This window comes from Bombus huntii, chromosome 3 (assembly GCF_024542735.1).
Source record: "Bombus huntii isolate Logan2020A chromosome 3, iyBomHunt1.1, whole genome shotgun sequence".
Taxonomy (NCBI): domain Eukaryota; kingdom Metazoa; phylum Arthropoda; class Insecta; order Hymenoptera; family Apidae; genus Bombus; species Bombus huntii.
In genome coordinates, this window is record NC_066240.1 from 7,200,333 (window position 1) to 7,226,195 (window position 25,863).

Genomic DNA, 25,863 nt, shown 5'->3' on the forward strand with positions numbered 1-25,863 from the left:
TCAGCTCCTTCAATCGAGCTCCCAGGGACATGTAGGTGTCTAACGTCTTTTCTTCCAACGCGGGATCTCCTTCGCCGTGGTCATCTAGATCCTCTTGGGCGAGTCGGAACCGTCTCTACTCTTCCTCGAGTTGGGCTTGATAAGGTTCCAAATGGCAAATGTTATTCTTGCAAGCCTGTTGATACTGATCGATTTTGCTCTCTATGGACTTGATGGTTCCGATGTACTTATCGCGTTTCTGTCGCATGATGCTGACCTTTGGCGTGATCGGCATGATTTGTGATGTGAGCCGACTTAAGTGGTTGGAACCTTCTCAAGGTTGATTGCTCACGGGCTTGAGCGCTTGGCGGCTCAGCGCCTCGGGGCCGTCAAGCAGCCCGGTAGAGGAACCGGCCTGGCACGGCGGCTCCGGCGACGAGGTGCGGTGTGACAATGGTCACACACCGCTCCATCAGCGGTGGTATTAGGCGCGCGGGGGAGGCCCCGTTGCGACGCTCACAGCGGTTCCCGGGCCTCTCTCGATCGCAGCCGGGACGGTTATCGTGGAGGTTTTAGTCGGTTGGAGTCCGACACTACCACGCCGCTTTCCCCAGAAGCGACCTGGCGTCCGTGCGGATTTCCTCCACGTAAAATATAAAAAAAAGGTTGACTGCTCAGCTACGTCGGGTCGCTGCCTGGGTGCGTGCCTCGACCAATGGGTTATACTTCTTCGAAGGTGACGCTCCTGACGTCACTGACTTCGATGGAGTGATACATTTCCGCTGTTAAGTTGCCACTGGATCCGGCTCGAAGGACCATGAATTTTCGGACGTTCGCAGGGAGACGCGATTTCGTAGAAGCGCGCCAACGGGAGTCGTAAATTCCCGTTACGATTTGACTAATTGATGGAAGCCCGCTGGGGGTAACCATCCACATGTTATATTATTATACCACTAAGCTATAATATTTTACCAAATGTCCTACTGGACAAATTGTAAAATGTTAATTAATTAATTAATTAATTAAAAAAAAAATAGGCGCGAACGGTGCCGTGATTCGAGCGTAGTGAGGGTCGTCTCTCAGAGAAGACAACGAAAAAGATCGAAGGACAATTAGTCCCTTCTGAAGAGTCAAACGTTATACATCGAGAGGTCTGACGATTAAAATTAAAGTCGCTTAGTCTAACGAATTTATTGAGAGATATCGTAAAGTCGGGTCGAATTTCTGTGACATATTAACTGTATTCATCGCTAAACAATTTGTGACGTTTTTATTATTACGTTCATTATTGTTAAATATACAAGCTATATTAACCTGTTAATTCAGTGTTAAACTCATTTGAACCACCTCCGTTATCTTAATCGAAACAGGGGAACGACTATTTCGCGGCGTCGATTAGCAGAATCGTAGCGAGAATTTACGCCTCTCGCTGACGCCTTTTCCTCGCGACCGCGTCGCAACAAACATTGTTACGACGCCTAAAACATCTGCACGCCAGCCCGCGCGACCGGACAACAACCGACCTGCGTAACGGCACTTCGACCCTCAATAAACCTAAGGACCCACCATAACTTTCACTTTCCTGCATTGTTTCGCCATATGTCTTCAATCCGAGTGTCTTGAAGAATTGCAAGCCTAAAAATATGCTCGAAACACAGTCGGTTTTAGAGGTGTCCTTGGGTTTATTAGTCGCCTTTAAAACACGGAGAAAGCGGGTATGCACCCATTAGGAAAACCCGAATAGCCCTGTAATAAAACAGGCTAGGTTTTCTCATACACACAGTCATTTACGCACCACGATGGTAGAAGACTCCCTACTCATCCCTTCGAGCAGTAGTGCAGCATGACCAATCGACACCGCGGTTCGTTACCCTCACTTTTCCTAACGAAAGTGGGACCAACGAATTCGCGTTCTTTAGGCACAGGGGCACACCCACACCGAACTTTCTTCCGTATTAAACAAAAGAGCGACAAACAGTCTACCAACTAACGCCTAACGCGACAGTCTACCAACTAACGCCTAACGCGACGGTCTACCACCTAACGCCTAACGCGACGGTCTACCAACTAACGCCTAACGCGACGGTCTACCAACTAACGCCTAACGCGGCAGTCTGCACATAGCGCGAGAGTCGCATACTTCACGCAAATCTTTTGTAACTAAGTGCTTGGAAATATATACTTTATAATACTGTGAATCCCAGTGTTATACCAACTCAATCACCCCTCATTATCTCAAAGGAAATCAGGGGATCGATCAATTCGTGGTGTCGATTGTTATAATCGTAACGGGGATTTACGACCCCCGTTGACGACTCTCCTCGCGAGTACGTCTCCCCGCGATTGGTCGAATTTACAAACATAATAATAGAAATACGACGAAATGGATTATACCTAAAGCAATAAAATAATATAAAACAGAAATTATTATTTATCTATTATCACTTTATGAAACGAAAGAAACTTTTCGGACAACCTAATAATTCAATCAATTTCAAATTGCAGATAAAGAGGATCTAATGATTTTATTCTTTCTGATTATAACAACTATATATTATACAAGACTAATGTAAATAACAGTACATCTGAATTTAAAAATTTCTCTTCTATAAAATTGAGGAATGTGAGTTATTACATTTATCACTTGAGACTACCAATTTAATTCTTCACATAATACTTTGAAATTTATTTGTACGCAACCTTTCTTTCAAATACAGTTATCTACTCTTTTAGTTGAAGTAACTATCTCTGTTCTTCATTCATTATTTTCATTGCAAATAAAACATAGCCAAATCTGACCCAGTTACTGAAATAACTCTACTTTACCTAATTCTCAGCAAATACTCTTATAAGTAAAGGTTCATGGTCGTTTCTATAATTGGCGAGAGATAAAGACCGTTCGCTGGAAGATAGTCATATAACTTTATGCTACGATCTTAATGAAACAGACTGCAAGTGGAAGAAAAAGCGGCACTATATTCGACTGTTTGCAGAACGAGAAGATTCAGAACTCCACGGAAGAAATCGTTAGCAGGAAACTTAGAAGGGAAACTTAGAAGACATGTTGGTCAAATAAAGCGGAACTTTCGCGGACCGTTAAGTCTGTTACGTGGTGCCTGCTTCCTAACGATGTTCCTGGGATTCTTTAGGAAGCAATAACGAGATATAGTTACCCCGCTCAATCTTATCTGTATCAAACGTCTCGAACGTTTCCTTGTTACACGCTTCTTTCCTAACTTTTACCCTTCGTGCTTTTCTGAACAATAGACACTTACGGAACATATCATTTTTCGATATTGTCTTTATCTCGACTTCTGTCTATCCTACGAGAAACAATCAGAAAATCATTTGTAAAGAATTTTATAAAGCCAATTATAAAATCTTTTTATGTATACATTACGTGTGTTGCACGAAAAATTTTGAAATTTCATTAGCTCTATAATAACACACGATTTTTATAAAATTTTTAACGATCAATTATCCATTATTCTAATCAACTTCGACTTTATTTATAAACAATATTGTTTACTAAATGATATTGATGAATAGTGTCGAAGGAAAGCGATATACCTGTGACCAACGTGAGATTGCGCTAAGGAGATACTTGTTAATATAGACTCGTTAAGATAAGACATGTTCGTCAGACGTCGAAATAAAATGAATAATATAAATGAATGATTAATAATGTTAGATCGTCCGAAAATTTTCTTTCGTTTTATAAGGAAATAATATATTTCCTTATGCATGCACAATATTTTTCGTTTTATATTATTTTATCGAATTACGTATAATCCATTTTGTTCTATTAAACTAAAGATACCTTGGTGCCTTCATTAGCGGTTACAACGGTAGTTGATGTTCCTATTATCTTAAACAAGTGAACGTTAACTTCCCCTGCGAGAAGCAGTCACTATTCAACTCATTGTTTCAGCGGGAGATGATGGGACCAGGGAATGCAACCGCGGGCCAACAATATACGCAAACGTATGCTCGGGAGGTCGGTTAGAATGGTTCGTGGCGAAATAGTAAACAGTAACGCCTTCTCGGTTCACACTTGGCAACAGACCGACTTGCGAGCTTGGAGTCCTCAAGGGCGCAGTGCCTTCAGCTGCCCTTGCGGTTGACCGAACCCCCGTAAACCCCATAAATAATGACGCGGTGGTCTCCGTTGCTGTGCCAGCTGCGTCGCATCGTTGCTTTTCAGTTTCGCTCTTCCACCTTCCTTTTCTCCGGCTTTCCTCGCCACGTTTGCTCGTTTATATCGCGCAATCGTTATTCTTACGTGATACACCACCATCGTAAAGTTTCCTTTTTCTTCTTCTTTTCCTTTTTCATGAACACAGAACGAACAATGTTCGTGCAAGAATTTTTCTACAAAATTTTGTTTGATAAATTCGAAAAATTGAAATATTTGAAATTTATTCTAAAACGAGATTTTATTAACGATATAAGAATTACATTTTACATATTTTAAAATCTTACTAGATCTTGACCTATTTCTAACTTATTTATTTGTTCTAAATTAACTGAATTATAAACAACCAAAAGAAAACGCTTTTTGAGACACTTTTTATCCAATTTTCTAACTTTAAAGGGATCCTTAAATTTGAAGACAAAACCTAACAATCCTTATTGATACATGCACTTTCACCCTTCAATTTTATACGCAAAGATTTGTTCAAAACGCTAAAAATCGTTTTATATGATAATCTTACCCGTACTGGAATTAACGCTTAAATCTGGCCCAAAATTGAATATTCATTTTTATAGTACAAATACGAGATACGATATATCTGTGAGAAACAAAGTCCAGAGTTTCTAAACTGTACGCATGAAAACGAGGAAAAATACAGTTGGCCTGGCCGGGCCTGGCGATAGACGATTAGTTTCTCGTTCATTTTCGAAAAGGCATTCAGTCACCGGCACACGGGAACATTTTTCGCCGCATATGGCGGCGCGGTTTCGCGCAACACCTGCGCGGGCAATACGTTAATGTGTCAAATTGATGGACCCCTTCGTAATTAATAGAGGAAACTCAGAACCGGTGAATGCGAGCGTAGCACGAAATCCTACGAGAGGAAAGGAGACGGAAGCGTGCGGAGAGATTTGCAACGTGGCGTGGACCGATTTAAAACTGGCAACCGGCACATAGTAGGCGCCCGCTAATTGATACGTGACCATTAATTACTGTGTCATTTCCGTCGAGCTGTGTTGCGGCGTGCGCACGTGTTTCTGACAAGAGTCTACGATACGTTTTCATGCGAGAGCGAGTGGCACGCACTGATACGCGCAGAAGAAAGGGAAGAACGTAGATCTGAATAATTCATTCAATAAAGGATAAAAAGTTGAATAGTACGCTATTGTTCGTAAGAATATGAATGCTTCGAACGATTTATAGTAACTTCGATTAATAGGAAAATTTGTAGTAAAGATCGAATGGTGAATGTATAAAAAATTGTCTTAATCTAACTTGCAAAGTAGAGATCAAAGAATTTAAGAATTAAGAGTTAGTTAAATAATAAGATAGTTCGGTATTGCTCGAACAAAAGGAACATTAAAAACAGTTGTAAGAAAAGGGGCTAGAAAGAATATAAAAAGGGCGGTTTCCTTTTTGTACATAGTTGCATTGAATTTTTAAGAGTCTTTTATAATAAATGCTCGTTTTTAATATTCATAACTTATTTGTTTTTCTTATTTGAGAGCTAAAACTTTTTACTTACTGTTTTGTTCGTTGTTGGCTTAGGAGATATTCACGAGGGACAGAAAAAGAAGTTCGTTAAATATGTCTTCTTGAAGATTCTTCCGACAGGTGGCAAATTTCTTTAGAAAACCAATCTCGCCAACGCTTAATAGCTAATTTTTCTCGTAGAATTGCTATTTACGCCTTGATGCTGAGAAAACAGATTGTGTTCCTCGGCGCATTTACTTTGCCGTATTTGTTTCTTTAAAACGTTGGATAGACTCGTATATGAAAATATTAAGCTGTGCAAATTGAGAAAAATGAGCTTCGAAGAATATTTCGAAATAAGTAACTGTCATATAATTTAAAATAAACATCAGTACTTTTAACTAACTGAATTAACATATTCGTACCTCCGAAGTTGTATCTCCTTTCATAACAATTCCTGTTACGTTGCGTGAGACAAACGCGTAATGGCATGAGAGCGGACAGTTAGTAAAAGTCACTCGTCAAGTCGAAGACAGTCAATCGACAGAAGTCAAATCATCACAGTCGCCAAGTAAGAGTCAAATCTCGACAACAGTCAAAGTCAAAACGCAGTCGCCAACACGAAAAGAGTCTCAGGCCGTACTCACTCGTAGTTTGGCAGTTAACATACACACAATTGTATCAAATATTAAAGTTATTGAGTTGTTGGAAATATATATATGTAATAACCTGTTAAAGTCAGCGTTATACTCGCTCAACCACCCCTATTATTCTAATCGAAATAGGGGATCGATATATTCGTGGCGTCGATTATTCGAATCGTAACGGGAATTTACGACTCCCGTTGATGCGCTTCTTCGAGATCGCGTCTCTCCGCGAACGGTCGAAACAAATCCTTTTACTTTAAATGATAATCTTTCTTTCAACACATTCACTCTTTTGTTTGTCTCCAATTACAGGTTATTCTACTTATTGCATATTGCTTTTGTCGAAAACATGAATATAGTAATTGAATCAATGAAATATATGTGTGAACAGCATCGAACGTGTTAATAAACACAAGTACCGTTTGTACAAAAATGTAATATGATGCAAATAAGATATATTTAATAGTATTACACAGCACAATTTGTGAATTTCACCGAACGAAGTGGAAATTATGGCAAATTTTAGTTTTATCGATGCATGTAGAATACTGTAATGGATTTTCTAGGGAACACTCGTTCTTGTATAAACCGTTATTATTGTCAGCAGTTTATCATTGGTCTCTGGAGCTCAGAAGTCGTTGCTTAAAACTGTATTATACGGTACTTCGTGGCGGTCGTAAAGCGTTCCTGTCGCCTCATGGAAGCATAGAATATTAAGCGCGAAGTAAACACACTCTGCATTTAAGCGGGTAATGAAACACCGATTCTATGAAAGTAACTACAAAATTTACTAACTGTTGTACCCTTTCTAACGATATTCAATATTTTATTCATCATCTGAATTATTCATTCTCGTTAATTAATGAATCAATAGTTTATCGTATATCAATTTATAACAATTTACATTAATAGATAATAATAATTGAAATTATACGTGATAATTGTAATCAAATTAAATCAATTCCTGAAGAGAGTAATCTTGTACACTTCAATTACAGTTATTTTAATATTTATAAAAGATCATAGACGATGGTAGCAAATGGAATCAAGTCGAGATGACTGGAACTTTAATCGAAATTCAGTTTGAACTCAAGCGGATAAATAGAAGTTTCTAGATCAAACATCTCCGAGGCATTTCCGATCAAGATGCTGTTTCTCAAATCGAAGGCAATCACAGCATAGATGCTGCATCAACGCCATTATTGCCACGGAATATGATAAGCACAGTGGGTATATCAGCTTGTGGGTAATGGTAATTACATAGAGAGCCTCAAGGCAGCAAGGGAAGTGGCAACAATACACCGTGCTTCGGGTGACGTAGAACTATTAGCTCTGAATCTGATACCCATAATTATATCCTTCTCTTGGATCTTACTCTACTCTCGACCTGGCAGACATAATTGAAATCGCGACGAGAAGAAGGACACGAATACCAAGTCACAAACATCTTTTCATATTGTAGACAGTATAATGGTATTTAAACATACATAAAATAGATTTGAAGCTCCTTAAATACGATGTCTCGTCTCCTCGTATCAAATAAACATAAAACTAGCAACCGAGAAACGATTATAACAATCATTAGAATTACTTTTAAGTTCTTAATTGATCGAAGGAAGTCTTATGTATTTTTGCAGAAGGAAACAGATACTGTACACTAGACTAGAAGGGTTTCATTGAACTTTCGCGAAGTTCGGCCACGATAGATAACCGATTAGATGGGTAGACGGTAAGTTTTCCATATCGGAGCAACTACTAGGGGGAGAATTGCGGTAGAAGCCGAATCTGCCAGCTAAGAACATTTCCCCGTAACGCGATCCATATATCTTAATCCAGATTATTAATTAAATTTGCCGCATAAAGCTGTTTCGGCTGGCAAACTCTGGAATATATTACCCGGAATCAGTGAATTAATGTAGCCACCAGAGCAGGTTGAGTGCACGCAAATATTTTGTCCATGCGGATCAACCTTCTGCGTTTGCTGAAAATAAAACGCGGAACGAGATTTATTGAGAATACTCCGCTTGAATATATATATATATATATTTATATATATTTCACTGAATTGATATTATCTCTACAATCTCATTATACGTTTTAGCAGACCAGCATTCTATAAATCAAAGTTAATTCAGGTTGACGAGTAACGATATCGATGCTTGATAAAAGACAGGATTTATTGATTGGATGGATACATTGATTAATTGTGCGTTAATAGAACTTTCTTCTTTTTCGATATAATAACAAATTAGTTGAAGCAAGTCATTATTTCGCGCTGTTATTTTTATGTTTCTAATTGAAATAAAATTTGTTCGTTGTGCCTATATTTGGAATGGAAAGATTATTGTTGCTCGATTTACTATTTCATGAAGTAAGATAACTCTTTAGTAACAAATGAGTAATTATAAATAGTGTAGAATACAGAAAGGCTGTACGAAGAATAATTTAAATTTAATAAATTTAACAATTCCTACTATAGAAATACATTGTTATTGTATATTGCTATATATATTTGTATAGTTATATTTGCATTGTTATTGCATATACATTGTTACAAACTTACTTAACAGCTGTTTAATGACAATTGGACTATGACCATATCGTGATAATTATTTTTCAATTCCTTACTTACATACAATAACATACGTTAAAATAACAGAAAAATACAAGTTAGTATTAATATTTTAGTAACTTCTTTTAATTTACCCATGCGTCACTTAATATAAAATGTAATCTATTATAAAAATTAAAAAGAAAAGAGCGAGTTAAACATTACGATGCACCAGTTCTCTGATCTGAATTTACATCTCTGTTCGAATTCTATTCGAGTTTCCGCAAACTGACGTTCGTTTAATCGTCGACGAGCGATGGCAGCTGCGAGTCAATAGGAACACGTCAGGTATGACGCGCTCGGCATCGTGATTCGCGTTACAATTATCCGCAAAGAATCCGCGCAGAGATGCGAATAACGAGGTTGCATTGATACGTCGCGTCGCGGCGATTTGCCGTGTAATAAAATTCAGTCGAGCTGCGCGTATTTGTACGAGTTTTTTGAAAAAGGCATAGCTCGACCTTTATTCGAGGCATAGATCACGGTGCGATCTTTTCAGTGGTGATTCAAAACGCGGAAATATTTATCCAACATGGTTGAATGCACAGACGTTGCCTGATAGACTAGCTTCGACGTCTCGTACTTCATCATCAACGGCACTCGTGCCGAGTATATTTATTTTATCGTATGAATAGAATCGTTTGCTCGCGAATATAAATTGAATACTTATGTTAAAGAAAATAAAACGACCTAAGTCTGCTATTCAGCCGACCATCGAATCTACATTTTTTGCGATCGGGTTCGGGCTATTGATTTCCTACGTGTTAAATGTGCGCGTGTCTGGAATAGATATGAATCGAATTGGCTCCCAGATTCGAATGCTTATGTTCAAAAGGAGTATTAATATGTACTTGATTCCTCGTTTAGAGTTAGTTCAGGTTAAGTAGTTCGAGTGGTTATTGTTTTATCCATGTTGTACGAGAATATCTCTGAAGCGATGGAAATTGTGGTATTAAAGTGTAAAATATACGCTAAATTTCATTTTTTATGTTAAACTAAAATTATGTTTTGAAGCTTTCTAAAATTAATTTAGGTCTTCAGGTATCATAAAATCTACGTTTTATTAAAATTTGATCGACTGTAGAGTTATTTTAAGTATAACAAATTATTTGGACTCTCTTAAATAATAATTCATTGACTAATAATGTTGACGAATTATTTAGAGTTTAAGATAGATCAAGATAGTTTAATTGTTTTTACTCTTTCTTTTTCAGGATTAATTTTCTTTTACGATTAATTTAAAAGAACATTTTCCACGTTGAAAAGTTTCGTTTACTTAAATTTCTATTTCTTGGAACGCTAAGGTAAATTGCATTTGATCGAAAGAGTTTCTCATTAATTTGTAAGATCGATAATGGCGACCGTTTCACGAGGACGAGTCGAAAATAACTACAACGAGCAATTAAACGAAATTCCGAGCCGACTGATGAACGGTGGGGACCGTACTCGTTGCTGGCCATCCCTTTGAATCCAGAGAATTTGATAAAATGATCAAAAGCACGGGTCACCTGTAATTTTTGTCCTAGCAGAGTCATCACACTTCCAACGTTCCTCGTCAACGCTGTCCCCTGAATCGACGACTTGAAATCAAATGAAAAACCTAAACGCACCTTTCCCGATCCCTCTCTTCTTTTCGTTTCATTCTGTTAACCCGATCGTCTGCCAATTCCAACTAGATCCTCCTTTTTTAGCAGTGACACGTTTTTTCTTTTAGAATTGCGAACCTAACCTTCCCCTTCATTCTCGAGTAATTATACAGGTTGTCCGATTTTAATTTATAATAGTTAGGTATAGAGATCAGTTCGCTATCTCTCCACTTAAATTTAGCATTTACTTATCGGTTTTCTATAATATCGATTCATGTTTCTTAACATTTAACTTCGTGTTATCTGATTAAAGGAAAACTCGCCTATCAGCGTGGAATTAATAACAGCAATGTATTTGGACGCCTAGACATTTAAACAAATTGCCAGCCAAATTTCCAAAACTATCCCAAAAGACTGCATGAAAAAAACTAACCCGGCCAACAAATCTACTCGTCTCCATTTTTTCCCGCGGAGCCACGAAACTTCAAAATCCGCGTCATCCATCAACCAGTCACTGTCCCATGCGCAGTCATCAATATTTTCTCGTCGGGAACGGAGCGATGAAAAACAGCGGCCTGGCGTGGCGGTTGACGAACAAAAATTCGTCGTTCGAACGTGAACCGATGTGACGCGTGTCTGAACTATCGGCGTTAGCAGCCGGGCCTGTAATCGTGCAAATTTGGAAAAGGGTTGAGCGTTGGAACGATGGCTACCCCAGCCCTACCCTGTGAACGGGGGTGGACGAGTGGCAATCCGTAGCGAAAATGCGACTCGCGCGGGGCTCGTTTCGGACAGACCAGGACAGCGCCAGCGGCTTTTAGTGTGAAATGAATGCTTGTAATTACGACGGGGGCAAAGGGGGTGAGTTGGCGGTGCAGGGGAGATCGCCAGCCAGAAGCGGGTTGTAAAAGAGTGGTGGGGTTTGGAATTGGCGAAACTGCTCGGTGGGGATAGTATTTCGGTTGCGAAACGGGATAGAGGGAGCGAGAGAACAGTTCGCTGGAACCACACACTCTGTTCCGCAATGATAGACTGTACCGATCCCGTCGGTCAGTTCATTCGTGTTGGTACAGCGCGTGCTGGCTACCCATCCCACCATAATGTCCACTAATTGTAATAGCCACCCTTTGTGTGTCGCCGCTGTACTTTGTCCAAGGTGAAAGAACGGAGCAACCGATGAACCCGAATCAACCGAGCTCATGGACAGGTGTGTGAGAAACTTGTATAAAACCGTCTTAAGGTTCTAGGTCTATGACATTTGAACTTATCAAGCAAATTGTGTAATCGGAATCATATTTATCAAATGGATACGATGAATATAAAATAACAGAAATAGAATCGAAAAGTTCATATGGTATTCGTGTTAATGGCAGAACAAAGTCTCTCTCTCTCTCTCTTTTCCGATTTTAACTTATGAGCTGAATAAAACCGTATACACGTAACGATCTCTGTAAGTAATATTAAATTTATTTGTGAGATATCGTGGCGAGGATAAGAAAGATGGCGAAAAAGATGGAAAGAGATGGAAAAAACCACGAAGAAAGGGTGGAGAGCGTGGAACTTGGAAGTTTTTTATTCTCTAAATATTGGACCCAATCAGACACCCTCGGCGCTGTGCGCGTGCGAATATAAATGCACTCCGTCTCGTCTATATAATCATGGGAGTGTGAAATTAACCAGCCAATCCTGCAGCTAACCGCAAAACCCCCACACATCGTACGGTCTCAGCCCGGACAGCCGACCCGATTGCCTCTTTCAGAATTTTCTGCGGTGTCTGAATTTAAATGCAGAGGTAAAGAATGGACCGGTTGGTGGCCTTCCGCCTGAGGAATCTTTCACCCTTTGATACGATAAACGCCACGTGCCAACGATGGTGTGAGATTCAGTATTTTTAGACACAGGTGGAATGTTTAAAAATTTTTGCAAGGAAAGATGTAGATCTATTTTATACAGAGACCTTCTCCAATAAATTTGATAACGAATTAGTTCGGTAAAGTTATTAGTCAAGTCTTTGTCAATCTGATAAAATGACGAATTTAGAATAAAGGACTTAGAAAATAATTGTTTCATTATCACCGAGATTTCTTGCGCTTTTGATATCGGTTACAAAAATGTTTATATATCCTTAATTCTTTATTGGAAATAATAGTTATGTTACGTGTGACGAAGATGTGAAATTTATAATACAATTAATCATTTTTTTCTAATATACGATACGTCTATTATAACACACTGTACATATGTGTAAATACGCCAAGCTTTATCAGCATTATCAGAAAAAGTATTTTTCCCGGTGATTCTATTTAAGCAATCCAACTTTCCGGGCGCCCATAAAATACGAAATCGTTCAGGTTTTATTTTAAATTACCTGATATTCGTCTGAGGGAACTTAATATTAACACATTTGGAGATATTTTTAAAATGGGAAAACTCGCGTGCTTTATCGACGTGACATTAACAATTTTTGCATACACGCGCTTTTCGTACAACTCCCTCGATCATCCCCCTCTCAGATTTACCGACGACAGTACAAAATCCGCAGCCATCACTATTTTTAATTACATTTGCATGGGATTTGCATATTTCCGTCGCACGTTTGCACCTTCTACGCAACTTTCGCGTGGCAACGCAATTTTTCCAAAAAATCCGCCGTACAAAAAGAAGTAAATCAAACAGACAAGATCACTGGAACCATCCAGACAGTTCAATTTTCGATATTATCATATATTTATATATCTACGAGTTTACTCGTTATTTGCTAATCGTGAACTCATTCCTTTTTATTAACGTCATTGATTCAAACGTTCTGCGCGCACGAATACTTTTATGTTATAATGCAGGATTTAAACGCATTAATTACGAAATATACCATTATACGTACCGATGTAAATATCGTCCAGAGTGTGTGTAAAATATATTGACTTAAAATGTTGGATATAAAGGAAAATTAGTTTAATGAAATATGATGGAGAGTGAAGTAAATGTATTTAAGCAGACATTTTGTACAATCACAAATTGTAAACAATTTCCATTAAGCATAACTTGTAAAATACTCTCACCACCGCCATTTCTTGCATCAAAATAATTTCAAACCTTCATAACAGCCAAAAACGTAAGAAAATTGAAACTTCTTCTAGCAACTCAATTTTCCCTAAACAATCGGAAGAACTAGTTGCCAAAAACAAAAACTCAGTAAAAAGGCGTAAGAAAGTAAAGAAATCAGCGGAAATCAGTTCCTCCCGCGGGCTTCCTCCACACCTTTCCAACTCTCAGAATGCCGGAGATTAAACGAAACTGCCCCCGCACGGCAGTTTCTGTTTATCGCATCATATAAATACAGAATTAATTAAAACTGCTGAGTTAATTGAATTTTTATAACCTTCTGTAGGGAGAACGTCGCCGGCGTGGCCGCGTACTGCGTTAACTGGGTAGTTACCGAGCCTCGACACCACCCCTATTCCGGTAAGTGTAATAGCGTCACGGAAATATTACCCTTTTGTGGAGAGAGAAACGCGGCGACTCCCTCCTCTCTTCTGCCCATTTGCAACGATGCTCCTCTCTCCCTCTGATAAAATCGCCCGGAGGTATTTACGACGACGATGCACAATCTGCTCGCGAATAAACGGCCGTTGTGTACTTTTAACGATGTAACCGAGCCGCGTTCCACGGGTACATACGTGACTGCTGTCGCTGCTGGCGCCGCGGTTGGCGTAGCTGGTGCGAGTGTCGTACACGCTGCGGCTATGATTATCGCTGGAAAAACGGAACCGCGATTTTTTAACTTATCGTTAGCCGTTTTATGTGCTATCGGTTCGATTTTTTGAAAGTTACGCGCCGCGAATTATTGACAGCACATGATTCTGTGAAAAGTTTGACAGCATTGGAAAGCGTTGAGTGACGTTTCAAAGTATTGAAAAACATTCGTAGAGTGAGTTGGTTTGTAGATTGGACAGTTAATTGTAAAAATTGCCAGTAGAAATTTGTAAAACTCCACTTTTCCTGAAGATCCTAAATGTTTACAGAACCGCACTCATCGAATCATTTATCTAACAAAATAGCAAATAGCTATCGAAACTTTAAACTCTACGTTCAAAATTCACACTCGAATATTGTAAGCGTTTTTCAGTTATCCATACCGAAGCCAAGTCTGCATTTCTGACGATGGAAGTCGAAGAACAAGAAATAGAGAGTGTACCTGTTGCCTCGGGCTGGTGGGTGGTAGGTTTGCCCTCGCGATTTTGACAAAATGACTTCACCCTGGCAAAGAACGACCGACAAACGCGGACCCATCCATCGAAAGGCACACACAGCAGGAAGAAAGAGACGGAAAACGAAACGTGGCGGCACGTAAGTAAACCTCATAAGTAATCTCGCCGGCAGCGCTTCTTCGATTTGAATTACCCTTCTGTTATTTCTTCGGCCGTCGTCGGGCGTTATCAGAAATCCGCTCGCTCGTCGGATTAGCATGTCTGAGGTAGCGACCATCAATTTCAATATCCACTCGATAAATATTCCTTTGGAAGCCGACTTCTTTCCTCTGCACCGATCACCCATCCCCCGCTCGACCAGCTCTTTCCCCCTCTTTTGGAGCCAAGAGATCCGTAGGATTCGATGGAGCAACGAGCTCGATAGACGGGTCGCAGACTGGCTTTAGATAATATCCTTCCCAATCTCTGCACGAGACTTTGCAACGATATTTTGCTTGGAAAGTTCAACCGGTGTAGCCATATAATGTCAGGTGAAAGGTAGAGGTCAGACAAGAGCCAACTGATCTGGAACAGGACTGACTAAGGGGATTTATGCGCGCGAATGTATATGTTATTGTATCGTTCATTTGTCGTAACAATGACACAATCCAAAAATCACGATTTTTCTTTTAATTCGTGTAACCTAATTGGTCAGAAGCATTCATAGGCTTAGTTTAACTCAATTCTATCCATCTTAATACGTATACACTATACACATAGTCTTCTTATATTTTACCAATACACAATACATTGAATATTTCTAATATATGGCTGTTATAATGGTATATTATGTGTGTATTGTACACAATACTACTCGGTTTGACCGCCACTGTTATAGGGTATAGAATTAAAAGAAATCGAATGGTTAACTTTGAAACTAACAAACCGTTAAAACAACCCATTAAAATGGCAGATTACAAATTACTTTTTTTTAGCCTTAGTTCATTCCAAGAAAACGTCTCGAGATTTGAGAAGCAAGTCCAGTCTAAAATTGTTATTTTGTTACAAATTAGTACTCAATTTCTCCTATATACTTCGCCCTTCTAATTTCTATTTGGTCAAGCACCGTGCTGTTCCACATTTCCCCGCGGTGGTTGTACAAGCATAGGCATAAGTAACGAAGAAATCTTCGAAACTTTTCCTTTGGTAGATTCTCTGAAACTGTACTTTGACGTAACGAAAAAGAGAAGCCTAAGACAGAGAGGAGAGGCTTTGGCGAAGAGAACTGCGAAGAGAAAAGAAAAGAGAAAGGAGAGGAAAAAAGGGACGGAAGATCAAGGTAATATTAATAAGTAGAAGGAAAAGTTGGTTTGATCAGCTAATCCGAACTCGTCCGGCACTAGACCACATCAGAGAAGGGCTCGAAGCGCCGAAGCTATTAGCATAATTACAATACTTCTGTGTCTGGCCCGATCCAACTTTCTGCTTATTTTAAGCTACAGAGCCCTGATATCTCTACCGTGATGGGATTGCGGACGAATCCATTACGCTGATGTAATGTTAAAAGGCCAAATCATTGGGATGAATGTTTTGACAAGCCGTCATTGATTCCAGAATTCTTGCTCCGGGTTTAATTGAACAACGTATTTCCAGTTTTTACAACCATCTATCCACGTAACGTGCAATTGCAACAAGTCATTCCCACACAATGGCCAAGCCTGTCTATTGTACCGTGCTTCAAGTAATTGGATAATTGCTGCATTTCAAATGTTTTATCGTTTGATCGTTAATTATGATTAGACAATGAGTTATGGAATAATTGTGCATTTGTGACGATGACAATGACAAATACATTTTTGTTAATTTTCTTATTTGAATGTCCTTTTGTGATTAAATGTAAATCTTCGTGAAGATCGTGCAAATAATTCTTATAAAAATTTCGTATAACAAGTATCGTACAAGGAAAATGATCAAATTGAAACATCAAACAGAATAGCTTGCAAATGATTAATAAATTATCTCTTATCTTCTATACATCGTAGAACACAAATCTAACTTCCCCGCGTATAGAATTAATAATGAAAACGAAATTCGAAAGCCAGAAAGAACTAAACAATTAGGTGAGTATTTCATTTCAAAAGACACGCGGGTTTTAAAAGTGTTAAAAAGTAATTTTTGAGTTTCATTGTTCGTATTGCTTGTATTTTTAATGACGAAAGATTCGTGTACATCTTTGCACCCTATGATCTATTACGCATGATAAAGTGCTGTTTGGGATCACAAGGGTGTAAAGCTGAATCAGCCATGATCAACAGACCGAGACGCCCTTCTAACTCGCTTATGTTCTTGCCAGAAATAAATCTCATTCGCGACGGTGTACGTAGATTGTCACTCTTTCGATTGAATCTAGGGAAAAAGATTCTGTATTATATGTAGCTACGAAAATCAATATTTCTACGATTATATGTATCTGTCAGTGGTTTAATCTATTTAAAGTTCTGTATAATATGAATTTCTTTCTATTAAAATACCATTTTCTGTTTTCTTTATTATTGTGACTATTATAATTTTCTAACTATAATGATTCTTATTGTATATATCGTCTAATATTTACCAGAGTTAGATAAAATCTAATAAACATTGCCAATCAAGTGATTTTACATTCTCATTTCAATCTCACTCGAATTCGAGTTACTAAACACAGTTCACAGAGGTAAGAAAAGGGGAAGTAGAGTATAAAAGAACGTGGTTTCGATAGGATACGTTGGTAGACGATCGTCGCGAAAAACCGGTGGTTGGGAAATGAGTTAAACGAAGTTGGTCGCTGAGCGTAGAGAAGCGAAAAGCGGAGCGAGTTGCGGTACCAGTGACAGAGTTACGTTGTCGTGTGTAACGAAGTAGATTAGTCAGTGTGACAGAAGACCGTAATTTCCTAGGCAAATGACATCGATCGTGAACCTGACGCGTCGCGCTTCCACGAAACCTGCTGCGTGTTGTCTGTGGCTTTCGTGAAACATTCGATACACCATGTCATATTGGTCTAAAAAAAAAAAGAAAAAAAAAATAAGAAAGATTAAGAAAACAACTTGTTACGCGATGGAATTAATCATATTATATATAATTTAATAACAAGTAATGAAATATGTCGTTGGAAGGTCATATTGATCAACCGCATAAGTTGGAAAGTATAGATGTTAGAAGCATTTTTCTTTTTTAATTAACCTTGAAATTTACTCAGAATTTATTTAGAATTTTCCTAGACATTATCTTAAATAGTTAAGTCAGAATTTTTCAAAAGTGAACAAACAAAGGCACAAATTGTTAGTGCAGATTCTGAGAGTAGAAAATAATATGATAATAGGAGAAATTTGAATTAATATTAAATTAATAAAAGTTATTCATTATTAACACTTTACCGACCGATAACCGATTAATCGGTTTTTTGTCGCCGATGCTTACCGACCGATAGCCTATTAATCGGTTTTTCGTCGCCAACACTTACCGACCGATAGCCTATTAATTGGCTTTTTGTCACCGGTACTTACCGATCGATAGCCTATTAATCAACTTTTTGTCGCCAACAATTTTTCTCATTATTTGAGCAGTAATTTGTTATTTAGTACTAAGGTACCTTGCTCAGTTGCGTTAGTTGCGTTGCTTTATTAGCTCCCACAGTTTTATACCAGTTTGAAAAACTTACCGTTCACGATAAACGAAAAGAATGGTATTAGAGAGTCTAAATCGAAACAGAGCTGGCGCCAGAGAGAATCTGCGCCTGAGATGCCGGTTGGACGTGCGTATGCTGTTGAACCGCTAGCGGTCGGTAAAGTGTTAATTACTAATTTTTATATTAAGTAAAATTACAATTTATCTTACAATCACGACGTTATTATACAAAATTAGGATTAAAGAAAAAGATCAGAAAGCTTTCATTCGGATCAGAAATTTATTAAATCGAAAGTAAATTAATCGAGAATACATTTTACTGCGAACGAGAACAAGGTGTGAACGATTTCAGGGAAACGATAAAAGAAAGGGACCAAAAAGGTTGGACGAGGTTACTTACACGTTGGTCTAAACTGGTGCTGTCTGATCCTACGGGTCTGGACAGCGAGTGGTCGGAAACGATTACATGTGATTTAAGGAGCTCTCCAGGTCTTGGACCTCCAGGTTGGTCGAACCACTGCATCTAGCTTGCTCCAGACCCTACTCTGTTTTATCTACGAAGTGCAGCAGTCGTCTCCACTTACACACCCTTTGCTCCCTGTTCTTTCGTATATAAACCTTCGATTACTTTCTTGCATCTCAATGTAAGATATACGGCACAATCGTCTATCAATGTAACAAGTTTTCCTTCACTTTCAAGAATTCTGTTTAAATATAATTCTATTTTATTGCAAACATAGAAATTAATAAATTTTAATAGAAAGCCCTATAGTCTATAATTCTCAACCTATACATTTGCTGGCTATTATTACTTAATAAATCATTCTACGAAAGATTCCAAATATATGAAACAAATCTGAATCGGATATGTTAAAGGAACACACATGATCTGTTGTTCAAAGTCAATTATTAGCGGCCACCACAGCCATGTCAAAGTCACTCGAGCGATTGATGAAGCAGGCACGAACGCTACGGTGTCCTTCGTGCAGGGTTGAAGCAGGTTGCAGCCTCTCGAGACAAGTGGCACCATCGACATGGTAACGGCCTGGTAACTGCCTCGTAAGCTATCTAACGGAGCACTAGCGACTCGAGCGGTCGATTTTCTCGTGGTGATTCGAGCCTCAGCCTCAATGACCTCTTCATCAAGGATCACACGTCTGAATCCTCCGAGGTGGACCATAGATCGTTCACTTGATCGAGCTTCGTGGAAATTCACGAGGACTATACAATGTGTACAAGCGTGCGTAAACGCTGCTCTTCGGCTGGTATCAATCTGTATTTCACAGATAAGATCGATGATATACCGAGAGAATAATTTGATCGATATACCAAGAGAATAATCTGATCGATTCAGCAAGAGGATTTTTCTTTCGGTTGTGCTTCAGGACATAAAAGATTCAGTTATTCAGAACACTGAAAATTCAATCTGGGTATAAACGCTGTGTCTAGTTGCAGTTGAAAGCAGTGAATGCGTATGTTCAGACGCGAGTGCCCGCCGCTTATAGGAAATCCTACCTTTAGATAGAGAGTATGGTTTGAATCGAGAGGTTTGGGATTTTTTCGGAGCGTTGGATTACAAACCGATAAGCTCCTTCGCCTAATTGGACTTTAGGCTTTCGTCTATAGTCCGTAGGCGGGTAATCGACACGATCGTGGTTACGGTTGTTGCCGCTTTTGACGATGATAGCGATACAACGTTCGGTAACGATTGATTGGTCGAGATCGCTTGTACGTTTCCCCGGTAATGCTATTCTCTTGTTTCTCTTCCGCTCGGATGAAGGGTGTATTGTGGCTCAAGCTATCTCATTACGAGGCCACTGTTTGGTCTCGGTTAGAGGATGGTCCCCTTCGCTAAATGGATCACTCCGTTCCCATTAATTTGCATTTCTAACTCCAACGATCTTATCGAGAATTTCTTCCTTTTTTTCTTTTTTTTTTTTGTGACTTATTGGTATTAGTTCTTCTGGACAATTAATAATTTATGAGAATTGAATCTGCGGGATATCGTGAATTTTATTAGGATTTCTTTATCCTTCTAATGATAACTGTTTTTAGAATGGTGGAATTAAAAAGACTAATTCTTGGGTTATTTGAAGTTTGGATTGGTGGGAGAGTAATTTCGCTTTTATCGATGAGCAAGTGAATTAATTTTCACGTTACAGTGTTATTATTTTACTTAATTATTGAAAGATTCCAGCAAATAGCGTTCGTTCGAAAACGTTTGCCCGTTATTGTACGTGTAACAGTGAGAGTGTTTCGAAATCTCTGAGAATTTAAATTATTCACGTGCCTGTCCATTTGCTCCTAATGTAGAAGGACATAAAATTATTTTCTGCGAATTTCCTGTATTTTATACATTTTATACGTTCTTTAATCCTCTAGGATTAAACGAACCTATCCAAACGGTCTCAGATGCTTCTGACACCAATTCAGAGATATGTCAACCTAATGGTCAGATGGCACCGACCAGCCAATTTCCTTTTGGTAGAAGATACGAAAGTATCCACCAAGAAGGTTCTTACGATTTCGTATATACGAAAAAATTGATCGCCACTCGTTCTTCCATTGTTATGTACGTAACTGGAGAGCATTCGGAACAAGCATGGCCTACGATATCGTCTATACGTTCTAACAAGTTCTTACGCAGTCCCATTGTGCTTCTAGCGAAACTCTCCTGGAGAATTGAATATCCTACGCTGCAAACGCAGGAGATCGGTGGTAATTGCGTCTGACCGCATCGTGAAACCCAATTGCTCCGTATTACAGCAGTTCTATAGATTGTAATTGATTGCGTAATAATGTCTTGCCATTCACTGTTCGACACCTGACAATCTTTTGATAGACAACCTGTACTAAACTGTGAAGAAAAGAATTTTGCTTATGTAATATGAGAAACATTTGTTCGATTTGATTTGAAACAGTTTTGAGTACAGAAACGATCCAATAAAGTTTAACTACAGAGAAACAAGATCGAAATCAAGTCCTTATTAATTAACATATATGTATATATATCTTTATATATATACATATCTTTATTTTTATATATACATATATGTTAATTAAGAAGGACTTGATTTCGATCTTATTATTATTTTATAATTTTATATATTATTATATTTATATAGATTATATATATATAATTATATAATATTTAGGACTGTCCCATTCGTGTCAAGGTTAAAGAACAGAATCTGTGACATGAAGTAATATTAGGGTTAATGTAGAACTGAAAAATCTGGGGTTTCTAGCATTCAAAGAATCGTTTCCCTCATTGAATGGAAAATATACCAGCCGGCCTTTGTCGAGCACAATGTCAGGCCTTACGATCGTTCAATATTTTCCGTCAACAAACTGCACGCGTTCATCTCGTTATAAAGTCTGTTTGATCGGCAAACATTGCAGCGCCGATGCATGCGGCCTGCATCGCGTGGCTAGTGCGACATCAGCCAGGGGAACAGAAACCGTTTCGACCCTCCTGTACCACTTGATTACGGAATCAGTTCTGTTAAAACGAATAATCTTACAATTTCACGTCAGCCAGACATCAAACTCGCTATTTCGCCTGAAACTTTGGAAGCTAAATCGATTTTTACCGCAAAACGATGCGTTTTTAATCAAGTGAATCTTTTTAAACGGTGGTCTTTTTCTAAAACTCTAAGAAAGTCTTATGAAAGTAACATTATTGTTCAATAAATTCTTCTTGCAATAGGTTCCATTATCTAAATCTCAAATTGAAGAAAAGCTTGGCAGATAATCATTTGTTTGTCTAAATATAAAACTGTAAATGAAACTTGTCTTCACGAATAAAAAATAATTTTGTAATATATGCGACACACATTTATAATTCTGTAACATAGATTCAACTTAACAACAAATTACACCGAAGATATTCAAAAATCTGTACCTTAAGGTAAGGTGTTAACACTTTACCGACCGATAGCCTGTTAATCGGCTTTCTGTCGCCGACAATCTTTCTCATTATTTGAACAGTAATTTGTTATTTAGTACTAAGGTACCTTGCTCAGTTGCGTCAGTTGCGTTGCTTTGTAAGCTCCCACAGTTTTATACCAATTTGAAAAACCTACCATTCGTGATGAACGAAAAGAATGGTATTGGAGAGTCTAAACCGAAACGGAGCCGGCGCCAGGGAGAATCTGCGCCTGAGATGTCGGACTTACGTATACTGTTGAATCTCTAGCGGTCGGTAAAGTGTTAATCGTTTTAATGCCAGGGGTTTTTAAAAATCCGTATAGGATTGTACCATGCAGCGTGATAGCGCTTCGTTCATTTATTTGCGAGAAATGCCGATCGAGGTGATCGCGCTGCTCTTTTTTTTTCGTTTATGCAGGTGGTTTAAAATTATTTGAAAAAAGAAAAGTAATTACGAGAGGAAACTCTGATATGACTCGCGACGAACTACATTCGGAACCGAGCGCGTTGCGAATTGACAATCGTGACCAAACATCGCGACACAGTTTACCACAGTACACGAACAGCGCGATCGCGCTGCGTGGCGCTAAATCGGTTAAAACAAAATCTCTGTGTGTGAGAACACACGTTAATTCTGATAACCTTTACAACGTCCCAAAGACGTAGAACATTATGCGAAGAAGCGGTGAGCTTTATGGACGCGTTTGGAGAAGATAATGGGTCCCTCCCGTGTACGTTAGATCATCTTGTACGGTAGTAGACCCGCCAGCAATCTCGACACTTTGCATCTGTGCCCAATATTCCACATGGTGGAAGGGTAGTGGCAGCCATTGCTGTCTTATGTCTCGAAGACAGCTCACCTACGCCGGGCCAGGATGACAAACGCTGCCATCTAAACAAAGGGTCTCGGGATATACGCAGCGCAGACACGCAATTTCCGTGGCATGTAAATCGCGCGAAATGAATTTCTGCCAATCACGCACGTGCGTCAACGCCACAATCATTGCTAACCTTACCGTGTGTCTGGGCATCTATCGTTTGATCGAAAAAAACACAAGCTCTGTGGACGCTACCTTTATTCTGAATTATGACTAAACCACGGATTTTCATGCAAATTTAAACTTTTATGGTCCCAAGAATTCAAATTTAGATGGAGGTTCCTTTTATGTGTCAAAAATTATAACGAATACTGTACTTTGGATATTTGATATAATTTTGTATATTATACGCATTCTGCGTATTTTTGCCACTTTAAATTTTGCATAAATGCTTAAAAATTCACAGTCGAATTATCACACTCTCGATACGAAATTCACTTTACCATCAACATTTATATAAGAAGCGTTTTTTCCCGTAGTAATAACTCAAAAAACTGCAAATTTTTCGTTACGTCGTTTTTGCAGCAAATGAACGGTATCATCGAGCTTCGATCTTGTGAAATCTGTATAGGAGATACAGATAGAAACAGCTGAGGGGTAACATCGGGTTATCAAGACAGTATTCTCTTTTTTTTTCGCGCATTCATCCGAGCTGTCGATTTGGTACGCGTGAATCGCACATGCCTGCTCGATGGCCCGATGCTTCCACGTTTGGGTGATTGATGTTTGCCGTCGTTTCACCGACACGACTACATAAATCAAAGGGCGCCCTTACTAGCGCGAACCCTTTTCTTGCCGCTCATCTCTCTTTTTCGTTCTCTTTTTATACTCCGATCCACTCGGTAAGGCGGCGGGGTTGCGTTATCAAATCCGTCGATGACAGACGAGAACGTATTAAATACCGAACAGGACGAGCACATCGATTGTCGTCAGAGGGATGAAAACGGTGAGAAGTAAACGAACGAGCGCGTGCATCATCCCCGAGGCTCCTCACGATTCAGATATGTTTTCTCCCTTTCTTCGCTGTTCCCCAGCCTCCTCGCCGATTATGCGTCCCTGGGCGCTTGTTCTTCGCGTATTATTCGCTTCTACGAGGGTACTAGCGTGCCTGCTTCTGACAGTTTCGTCGCGGATACTGTAATTTTGGAAGGCAACACGTGGGGCAAGAATGTTTCATCTTAGGTTTCGGGATAAGTTCTTTTATCACGAAAGGTGATAAAATTTGTGAGTGGAAATGTTGAAGTTTATTGGAAAATTTAAGATTAATTGGAATGTTTAAGAGTAAAATTTATATTTGAGATAATTTTTAAGATACTTTTAATATCTTTGTTATAAAAATTGGAAGTCTTTCTTGATCTCTGTTTGATAATATTCGTCGTAATAAATAGTTACGAGAGATCAATAAAATATGTAAATAAATTAGGACTTCAAATGTTGTAGTTGTGCAGTACCGATCGCTCTGAGATTTTTTGTTATATCTTGGACTAGAGTCGGTAAAAATCGACATTTAGAAAATGAGTTCGTAGTATAAATGAAACTTAATGAAAGCAGGAAAATTAATTTTATGATATTCAATAATAAGAATTGATAATTTGCAAGAGCAGAAATGTTGTAATTTATTGGCAACGAAAAATTGTCGACTAGTACCGATCAGTTATGTAATTAGTAGATTTTTCGGTTTAAATGATTAATAATGTTAGAAAAGAGACATTTAAAAATTAAAATATACATTATTATTCAAATTTTATTCTAATATACATCGCAAGTACAATAATTAATGTTTTCTTAGTCTTAGTGTATTCGACGTGTGCCCAGCTTTTACATTCATCGTTTTTGGAACATTCAAAGCCTCGGCAGCCTGCCTTTGGCTCATTTTATTTTCGGGGAATAGCTTCAAAGCCACATTCAACATTGTTCTCGTCTGTCAATTTTATTTCCCTCTCTTTTAGACAAAAGGTAAAAAAAAAAAAAGAGTAAATAAACATCTTCTAATTTAATTTCAATTGCCAACAAATTAAATTAACAGATAAAAAAGTGTAATCTGTACTAGTCGATGGCTGAATGATCGGTACGAGACAACAAACACATGGAAATGTTTAGATTATAATGTATATAATATACACAAAAAATCGCAACACTGGGGCTGGTAATTAGTAAACTAGTTATAGTAGACATAACAGAAAAAAATCATTTACTTAACTGAGAAAGAAAATATCAGCTCTAGAAGATAACTTTTTACATTCGAAATATCAACGTATACATTTAACCTGTCAGAAGAGCGAAAACAATGGCATAAACAATATGACTCCGAAATATGTTACACAGAATTATTATTTTCATTTGTTTATAACAAATAAAAGTGTACTAGCATCTGGTGAAAAGAGGCAGAACTAATTTTGGTTGGAACTGTGTGCCGGTCATTGCCGCACGACTCTCCGCTATACAAAATATTATATTTATGATTTCTAGTTTTTTAAAAAGTCCGCACAAGAATACAAAACACACGATGAAAGAACAAAATAGCAATTAATCACGCGCGATAGTAATAAATGTGTACGCTACAAGTGACGCAGCTGTTAAAACTGCTGCTCATTGTATTTCATGCAAGGGATGCACGTACAAAAGGGTGGATTCATTCGTTTCTTGCAACTCGTGCAGCTTTAGTCCCTCTTTTTACGTCTACATCGTATTTCTTGTCAAAAATGATGTAT

At 38.5% G+C, this 25,863-nt stretch overlaps 2 long non-coding RNA genes across 7 annotated transcripts in view; one reads left to right on the plus strand and one right to left on the minus strand.

Annotated features, from left to right (window-relative positions):
* Positions 1-17,749, plus strand: part of LOC126863415 (uncharacterized) — a 37,251-nt gene extending 19,502 nt beyond the window's left edge. Inside the window, exon 2 of the long non-coding RNA XR_007688855.1 lies at positions 13,880-17,749. This is a non-coding gene — a long non-coding RNA (uncharacterized LOC126863415). The remainder of the gene's footprint in view (positions 1-13,879) is intronic.
* The window catches only part of LOC126863412 (uncharacterized), a 55,247-nt gene that overhangs the window by 27,538 nt on the left and 1,846 nt on the right, over positions 1-25,863 (minus strand). The gene's annotated exons all lie outside the window — the stretch shown is intronic.